Source organism: Octopus sinensis, linkage group LG3 (assembly GCF_006345805.1).
Source record: "Octopus sinensis linkage group LG3, ASM634580v1, whole genome shotgun sequence".
NCBI lineage: Eukaryota > Metazoa > Mollusca > Cephalopoda > Octopoda > Octopodidae > Octopus > Octopus sinensis.
Window position 1 is genome coordinate 61,978,860 of NC_042999.1, and position 10,808 is coordinate 61,989,667.

Consider the following 10,808-nt stretch of genomic DNA (forward strand, 5'->3'; position numbering starts at 1 on the left):
AACACTGCTCAAGGTGCCGCGCAATAGGACTGAACCTAAAAGCATGTAGTTGGGAAAGAAGCTTCTCAACCACGCAACGTATATTACGACATGAAAATAACAAATGTCAACCACGACGAGACTCGAACTCGCAATCTTCTGATTCGAAGTCAGGCGCCTTATCCATTAGGCTGACACACATTTTAATTTATAGAACTTCAAGACATTCTGCCATTAAGTTATACATTTCCACCGTGCCTGCGATTTATATATGTGTGTGTGTGCGTGTTTAAGGACAGGCTTCTTTCAATTCCACTCATAAAACTTTTCTTAACCCGAGACTATAGAAAACCTATGCCCAAGATTCCACGCAGTGGGTCTGAACAGACGCCGCGTTCTTACCACACAGCCACGCCTGCCCCTGTGAAAATATTCACACCCAATCTCACAATGGGTTTCTTTCAGTTTCCGTTGGCCAGATTCCCTCACAAGGATTTGGTTATCCTAATGCTATAAAAGATACTTGGCTAAAGCGCTGTGTTGTGGGTTTGAACATAAAACCATGTGAGAAGTTGAGAATTTTCCCTCTCAACCACACAGAGTATATTGCGACATAAAAATAATAATTTTCGACCACGACGAGACTCGAACTCGCAATTTTCTGATTCGAAGTCAGACGCCTTATCCATTAGGCCACGCGGCCACCTCTTTGGACAACCTTTAAATTATAGATCTTCAAGACATTGTTCCATTACGTTAAACCTTTCCCCTGTGCCTGCGATTTATATATATGTGTATATATATATTTGTGTGTGTGTCTAGATATGCTTATATATATATATATATATATATATTATATATATATATATATATATATATATATATATATATAATATATATATATATTTATATGTATATACATACATATATATATATATGTGTGTGTGTGTGTCTGCATATGTATATATATGTATGTATGTATTTATGAATAAATAGATAGATAGATAGATAGATAGATAGATAGATAGATAGATAGATAGATAGATAGATAGATAGATAGATAGATAGATAGATAGATAGATAGATAGACAGATAGATAGATATATAGATATATACGACGAGTCTCTTTCAGTTTCCGTCTACCAAATCCACTCATACGGCTTTGATTGACGCGAGGCTAAAGTAACAACATGCCTCACAGTGGGACTGAAATCGGTATCATGCGGTTTCAAAACACATACAATGGGCTTCTTCCAGTTTCCAACAGCCAAAATTTACTCTCAAGGATTTGTTTATCCAAGAGTTATAAAAGGCACTTTGCCAATGTGCTATGCAACGGAATTGAACCTAAAACCGTGTGGCTAGGAAACAAACTACTCAGCTAAAAAATCTGTATTATGATATAAAAATATATTCGACCACGACGAGACTCGAACTCGCAATCTTCTGATTCGAAGTCAGACGCCTTATCCATTAGGCCACGCGGCCAGTTGCTGGAATAACATTTAATTTATAGATTTCTATGATATTGTTTTATTATGTTAAACTGTTCCACTGTGCCAGCGATTTCAATTTTATAGTTTAAAGACATGAGATAAATCCAGCGACTCACACACACACACACACATGCATACGCATGCACGACACGCGCGCGCATACAGACACGTATGCACTCTCGTATATGTAGGAATGCCTGTGTAGTAAGCAGCTTGCTTAACAACCACGTAGTTCCGGGTTCAGTCCCACTGCGTGACACTGGGCAAGTGTCTTCTACTATAGCCTCGGACCGAGGCTATATATATATATATATATATATATAATATATATATATATATATATATATATATATATATATATATATATATATATATATATTATTTGGCACTGGGTTCATTTCCAGTGCGTAGACCTTGGGCAGACGTTTCCTATAGCTGCCCAGAGACGGACTAGGTTTTGTGCTGTAGGATTGAATCTCAAACCATATGGTCGAGAAGCAAAGTCCTACACCTAACACATAGTATATTACCATATCAAAAATAAAATTTTAAACCACGACGAGATTCGAAGTCAGACGCCTTCTCCATTAGGCGACGCGGTCACCCGATTGTTGCAACTTTAATTTATAGATCTTCAAGACATTGTTTCATTAAGTTTACAAATCTATTTGTATATTTATTAATATCCGTCGCTACGTGCACATCTAATGATATATCTATAAACACACCAACGAATCTATCTAACAATCTGTCTGTTTGTTTAATTAACTATTATAACTGCTTTCCTTCCCGCCGGTCTATATATCAGTCTATTCTCCTATTACCAGTAAGCATTTAAAACTAATAATAAAAAAATTATGAACATCGATGGCCGAAGAATTTTTTGCCGAATGAATGGACACCAGAGGTATATTTTTAAGCTTTGTACTTATTCTATCGTTCGATGTTACTGAACCGCTAGCGTACGGGGACATAACGCACCAACACGAGTTGTTAAGCGATGGCGGAGGACAAACAGACACAATGACACAAAGGCACCAGTATATATATATATATATATATATATATATGCATTCATACACATAGACACATCACTAGCCACTACACATTCTTTATTTTCTCTTTTTGTTTCTTTCTGTTATCCTTTCTGTAGGAGAGCGTACGTTCGAAACGTTAAAGACTTTTTCACTTCCCGAGCGTTAAACTAATAAAGCTGTTGTCTACACCACCTGTCTTTGTCTTTTGCTTTTTTTGTGAATTGTCCCCATATATATATATATATATATATATATATAATATATATATGTAGGTCCCGGGTTGATTCGGGGTTAACCACAGTAAATAAGGTACTCAATACATTGCAGAGTAAAATTAATTTATTATATAGAAGGAGCTTCTACAGGACTAGAACTGTTTCATTCAAGAGAAATCTTCAGGAAGCTAGTTAACAAGAATTGTATTGGCATTTATACATTTAGGCAGGTTTAAAGGGGTGTTGGTGGGGGACTTTTTGGGGGTAGGCATAGCGCAAAATATCATACTTGGGGGAGTGGTCAAGGAGTCAGTGTTAAATTAGATAGAAGAATAAATAAAAAAATAAAAAAATAAAAAAATATAAAAAAATAAAAAAATAAAAAAATATAAAAATATATATAAAAAAAAGGGAATAGAGTTTTAGGTAAATAAGGAGATTCTCACTTATACCTATGCACATATGTATACATATATACACACACATACAAACATATATACATATACATACACATACATACACACACACATATACATATATATACACTTACACATACATATACATATCTACACATACACATATATGTATACATACACACACTCACATGCATACACGTATACACACATGTATATATACACACACGACCACACATACATATACACACAGAAAAATATATATACACATACACACACATACTCACATACACGCATACACACACATATCCACACACACACATGCACACACAGCACACTAGTCCCTATATACACACATATATATATATATACACATACACACATATATACACACACATACATATACATACATATATATATATATATATATATATATATATATATATATATATATATATATATATATATATATATACATATGTGTACTTATGCATACCTACACATGCACACATATATATACACATACAAATACAGACCCATTCCCTAATTTTAATTTTATTATCTTCATTTATTACTTTTGTTATCTTTGACCGCTGGTCGCAAACATCTTGGCTATGACAGCCAGTACATTTATCTGTCTACTGGAAAACAAGCACTCATTCACTCACGCACACTCTTTAGCACGTACACTCACTCATTCGTACACTTATACACATACACGCTCCCACGCGTTATATTCATACATACTTACATCTACATATATTCACGTATATACGCATACGTACGCATACCTACCGATTCATGTCTACACTCTTAGAAGGCTAGTCTATACATATACACCAATAAATATAAATACACACACATACATATACACCTACATACAAATACATACATGTATACACATATATATATATACATATTCACACATATATACACACATATATATATATATATACATATATATACATATATACACATATAATATATATACACACATACACATACATACATATACACACATACACATATCTACGTATACATACATACATACATCCATACATCCATACATACATACATTTATACACATACACACACCCACACGTATACATATACAAACATATATATACGCGCCTGCATACACATACAAATACATACACATACGCATATACATATACATACATACATATACACACATATATATATATACATATATATATATATATATATATATAATATATATATATATATAATATATATATATATAGTGGGTAAATGGCCTATTATGGCCGTTCCTTGATTGTGATGTTGAACTTAATAATGGTCTATGACTATTTAATTTTTTCCCACTAGGCCGCTGGTGGCAAAAAAATTCTACAAAATTTTTTGCCACCCTATATTGATTAATTATGAATTTTCTGGTTAATTCCGTAATGGAATCGGCGGCTTATATTTATTGGCTGCCGATAAATTTGGCGCGAGTGCGATGATTTGAAAATTTTAGGTCAGATATTGCCGAGGCAGGGACGGAAATGCCTCGTGAAAAATATCTGTTCCGACTTGGCTATTTCTTACTGATGATTTCTAAGGCCTATGGTAGATTGGCTTGATTTAATTTAATCAGGTAGTTTACCATTAAACAGTAGATGAAACGGTGCATCGTATAAGAAATACAGGGTAAATGTTTTTTAATTTTCTCCTGGTTTACGGAATTGATGTTATTTTGCGGTTGAAGCTTTTGGCTATTATTTCTAGTGGGTGAATGGCCTATTATGGCCGTTCTTGATTGTGATGTTGAACTTAATAATGGTCTATGACTATTTAATTTTTTCCCACTAGGCCGCTGGTGGCAAAAAAATTCTACAAAATTTTTGCCACCCTATATTGATTAATTATGAATTTTCTGGTTAATTCCGTAATGGAATCGGCGGCTTATATTATTGGCTGCCGATAAATTTGGCGCGAGTGCGATGATTTGAAAATTTTAGGTCAGATATTGCCGAGGCAGGGACGGAAATGCCTCGTGAAAAATATCTGTTCCGACTTGGCTATTTCTTACTGATGATTCTAAGGGCCTATGGTAGATTGGCTTGATTTAATTTAATCAGGTTAGTTTACCATTAAACAGTAGATGGAAACGGTGCATCGTATAAGAAATTACAGGGTAAATTTTTTTTTAATTTTCTCCTGGTTTACGGAATTGATGTTATTTTGCGGTTGAAGCTTTTGGCTGTTATTTCTAGTGGGTGAATGGCCTATTATGGCCGTTCCTTGATTGTGATGTTGAACTTAATAATGGTCTATGACTATTTAATTTTTTCCCACTAGGCGCTGGTGGCAAAAAAATTCTACAAAATTTTTTGGCACCTATATGATTAATTATGAATTTTCTGGTTAATTCCGTAATGGAATCGGCGGCTTATATTTATTGGCTGCCGATAAATTTGGCGCGAGTGCGATGATTTGAAAATTTAGGTCAGATATTGCCGAGGCAGGGACGGAAATGCCTCGTGAAAAATATCTGTTCCGACTGCTATTTCTTACTGATGATTCTAAGGGCCTATGGTAGATTGGCTTGATTTAATTTAATCAGGTTAGTTTACCATTAAACAGTAGATGAAACGGTGCATCGTATAAGAAATTACAGGGTAAATGTTTTTTAATTTTCTCTGGTTTACGGAATTGATTTATTTTGCGGTTGAAGCTTTGGCTGTTATTTCTAGTGGGTGAATGGCCTATTATGGCCGTTCCTTGATTGTGATATTGAACTTAATAATGGTCTATGACTATTTAATTTTTTCCCACTAGGCCGCTGGTGGCAAAAAATTCTACAAAATTTTTTGCCACCTATATTGATTAATTATGAATTTTCTGGTTAATTCCGTAATGGAAATTGCGGCTTATATTTATTGGCTGCCGATAAATTTGGCGCGAGTGCGATGATTTGAAAATTTTAGGTCAGATATTGCCGAGGCAGGGACGGAAATGCCTCGTGAAAAATATCTGTTCCGACTTGGCTATTTCTTACTGATGATTCTAAGGGCCTATGGTAGATTGGCTTGATTTAATTTAATCAGGTTAGTTTACCATTAAACAGTAGATGAAACGGTGCATCGTATAAGAAATTACAGGGTAAATGTTTTTTAATTTTCTCCTGGTTTACGGAATTGATGTTATTTTGCGGTTGAAGATTTTGGCTGTTATTTCTAGTGGGTGAATGGCCTATTATGGCCGTTCCTTGATTGTGATATTGAACTTAATAATGGTCTATGACTATTTAATTTTTTCCCACTAGGCCGCTGGTGGCAAAAAAATTCTACAAAATTTTTTGCCACCCTATATTGATTAATTATGAATTTTCTGGTTAATTCCGTAATGGAAATTGCGGCTTATATTTATTGGCTGCCGATAAATTTGGCGCGAGTGCGATGATTTGAAAATTTTAGGTCAGATATTGCCGAGGCAGGGACGGAAATGCCTCGTGAAAAATATCTGTTCCGACTTGGCTATTTCTTACTGATGATTCTAAGGGCCTATGGTAGATTGGCTTGATTTAATTTAATCAGGTTAGTTTACCATTAAACAGTAGATGAAACGGTGCATCGTATAAGAAATTACAGGGTAAATGTTTTTTAATTTTCTCCTGGTTTACGGAATTGATGTTATTTTGCGGTTGAAGCTTTTGGCTGTTATTTCTAGTGGGTGAATGGCCTATTATGGCCGTTCCTTGATTGTGATGTTGAACTTAATAATGGTCTATGACTATTTAATTTTTTCCCACTAGGCCGCTTGGTGGCAAAAAAATTCTACAAAATTTTTTGCCACCCTATATTGATTAATTATGAATTTTCTGGTTAATTCCGTAATGGAAATTGCGGCTTATATATTGGCTGCCGATAAATTTGGCGCGAGTGCGATGATTTGAAAATTTTAGGTCAGATATTGCCGAGGCAGGGACGGAAATGCCTCGTGAAAAATATCTGTTCCACTTGGCTATTTCTTACTGATGATTCTAAGGGCCTATGGTAGATTGGCTTGATTTAATTTAATCAGGTTAGTTTACCATTAAACAGTAGATGAAACGGTGCATCGTATAAGAAATTACAGGGTAAATGTTTTTTAATTTTCTCCTGGTTTACGGAATTGATGTTATTTTGCGGTTGAAGCTTTTGGCTGTTATTTCTAGTGGGTGAATGGCCTATTATGGCCGTTCCTTGATTGTGATGTTGAACTTAATAATGGTCTATGACTATTTAATTTTTTCCCACTAGGCCGCTGGTGGCAAAAAAATTCTACAAAATTTTTTGCCACCCTATATTGATTAATTATGAATTTTCTGGTTAATTCCGTAATGGAATCGGCGGCTTATATTTATTGGCTGCCGATAAATTTGGCGCGAGTGCGATGATTTGAAAATTTTAGGTCAGATATTGCCGAGGCAGGGACGGAAATGCCTCGTGACAATATCTGTTCCGACTTGGCTATTTCTTACTGATGATTCTAAGGGCCTATGGTAGATTGGCTTGATTTAATTTAATCAGGTTAGTTTACCATTAAACAGTAGATGAAACGGTGCATCGTAAGAAATTACAGGGTAAATGTTTTTTAATTTTCTCCTGGTTTACGGAATTGATGTTATTTTGCGGTTGAAGCTTTTGGCTGTTATTTCTAGTGGGTGAATGGCCTATTATGGCCGTTCCTTGATTGTGATGTTGAACTTAATAATGGTCTATGACTATTAATTTTTTCCCACTAGGCCGCTGGTGGCAAAAAAATTCTACAAAATTTTTTGCCACCCTATATTGATTATTATGAATTTTCTGGTTAATTCGTAATGGAATCGGCGGCTTATATTTATTGGCTGCCGATAAATTTGGCGCGAGTGCGATGATTTGAAAATTTTAGGTCAGATATTGCCGAGGCAGGGACGGAAATGCCTCGTGAAAAATATCTGTTCCGACTTGGCTATTTCTTACTGATGATTCTAAGGGCCTATGGTAGATTGGCTTGATTTAATTTAATCAGGTTAGTTTACCATTAAACAGTAGATGAAACGGTGCATCGTATAAGAAATTACAGGGTAAATGTTTTTTAATTTTCCTGGTTTACGGAATTGATGTTATTTTGCGGTTGAAGCTTTTGGCTGTTATTTCTAGTGGGTGAATGGCCTATTATGGCCGTTCCTTGATTGTGATGTTGAACTTAATAATGGTCTATGACTATTTAATTTTTTCCCACTAGGCCGCTGGTGGCAAAAAAATTCTACAAAATTTTTTGCCACCCTATATTGATTAATTATGAATTTTCTGGTTAATTCCGTAATGGAATCGGCGGCTTATATTTATTGGCTGCCGATAAATTTGGCGCGAGTGCGATGATTTGAAAATTTTAGGTCAGATATTGCCGAGGCAGGGACGGAAATGCCTCGTGAAAATATCTGTTCCGACTTGGCTATTTCTTACTGATGATTCTAAGGGCCTATGTAGATTGGCTTGATTAATTTAATCAGGTTAGTTTACCATTAAACAGTAGATGAAACGGTGCATCGTATAAGAAATTACAGGGTAAATGTTTTTTAATTTTCTCCTGGTTTACGGAATTGATGTTATTTTGCGGTTGAAGCTTTTGGTGCTGTTATTTCTAGTGGGTGAATGGCCTATTATGGCCGTTCCTTGATTGTGATGTTGAACTTAATAATGGTCTATGACTATTTAATTTTTTCCCACTAGGCCGCTGGTGGCAAAAAAATTCTACAAAATTTTTTGCCACCCTATATTGATTAATTATGAATTTTCTGGTTAATTCCGTAATGGAATCGGCGGCTTATATTTATTGGCTGCCGATAAATTTGGCGCGAGTGCGATGATTTGAAAATTTTAGGTCAGATATTGCCGAGGCAGGGACGGAAATGCCTCGTGAAAAATATCTGTTCCGACTTGGCTATTTCTTACTGATGATTCTAAGGGCCTATGGTAGATTGGCTTGATTTAATTTAATCAGGTTAGTTTACCATTAAACAGTAGATGAAACGGTGCATCGTATAAGAAATTACAGGGTAAATGTTTTTTAATTTTCTCCTGGTTTACGGAATTGATGTTATTTTGCGGTTGAAGCTTTTGGCTGTTATTTCTAGTGGGTGAATGGCCTATTATGGCCGTTCCTTGATTGTGATGTTGAACTTAATAATGGTCTATGACTATTAATTTTTGCCCACTAGGCCGCTGGTGGCAAAAAAAATTCTACAAAATTTTTTGCCACCCTATATTGATTAATTATGAATTTTCTGGTTAATTCCGTAATGGAATCGGCGGCTTATATTTATTGGCTGCCGATAAATTTGGCGCGAGTGCGATGATTTGAAAATTTTAGGTCAGATATTGCCGAGGTAGGGACGGAAATGCCTCGTGAAAAATATCTGTTCCGACTTGGCTATTTCTTACTGATGATTCTAAGGGCCTACGGTAGATTGGCTTGATCTAATTTAATCAGGTTAGTTTACCATTAAACAGTAGATGAAACGGTGCATCGTATAAGAAATTACAGGGTAAATGTTTTTTAATTTTCTCCTGGTTTACGGAATTGATGTTATTTTGCGGTTGAAGCTTTGGCTGTTATTTCTAGGGTGAATGGCCTATTATGGCCGTTCCTTGATTGTGATATTGAACTTAATAATGGTCTATGACTATTTAATTTTTTCCCACTAGGCCGCTGGTGGCAAAAAAATTCTACAAAATTTTTTGCCACCCTATATGATTAATTATGAATTTTCTGGTTAATTCCGTAATGGAAATTGCGTCTTATATTTATTGGCTGCCGATAAATTTGGCGCGAGTGCGATGATTTGAAAATTTTAGGTCAGATATTGCCGAGGCAGGGACGGAAATGCCTCGTGAAAAATATCTGTTCCGACTTGGCTATTTCTTACTGATGATTCTAAGGGCTATGGTAGATTGGCTTGATTTAATTTAATCAGGTTAGTTTACCATTAAACAGTAGATGATGAAACGGTGCATCGTATAAGAAATTACAGGGTAAATGTTTTTTAATTTTCTCCTGGTTTACGGAATTGATGTTATTTTGCGGTTGAAGCTTTTGGCTGTTATTTCTAGTGGGTGAATGGCCTATTATGGCCGTTCCTTGATTGTGATGTTGAATTAATAATGGTCTATGACTATTTAATTTTTTCCCACTAGGCCGCTGGTGGCAAAAAAATTCTACAAAATTTTTTGCCACCCTATATTGATTAATTATGAATTTTTGGTTAATTCCCTAATGGAATCGGCGGCTTATATTTATTGGCTGCCGATAAATTTGGCGCGAGTGCGATGATTTGAAAATTTTAGGTCAGATATTGCCGAGGCAGGGACGGAAATGCCTCGTGAAAAATATCTGTTCCGACTTGGCTATTTCTTACTGATGATTCTAAGGGCCTATGGTAGATTGGCTTGATTTAATTTAATCAGGTTAGTTTACCATTAAACAGTGGATGAAACGGTGCATCGTATAAGAAATTACAGGGTAAATGTTTTTTAATTTTCTCCTGGTTTACGGAATTGATGTTATTTTGCGGTTGAAGCTTTTGGCTGTTATTTCTAGTGGGTGAATGGCCTATTATGGCCGTTCCTTGATTGTGATGTTGAACTTAATAATGGTCTATGACTATTTAATTTT

The 10,808-nt window shown here is 35.3% G+C and overlaps 2 non-coding genes across 2 annotated transcripts; both read right to left on the minus strand.

Moving 5' to 3' along the window:
* Window positions 1-609: 609 nt before the first annotated feature.
* Trnar-ucg lies at window positions 610-682 on the minus strand. Its single transcript has one exon. It is a non-coding gene; the product is annotated as a tRNA-Arg (tRNA).
* A 712-nt stretch (window positions 683-1,394) lies between these two features.
* Trnar-ucg lies at window positions 1,395-1,467 on the minus strand. Its single transcript has one exon. It is a non-coding gene; the product is annotated as a tRNA-Arg (tRNA).
* Window positions 1,468-10,808: the final 9,341 nt, after the last annotated feature.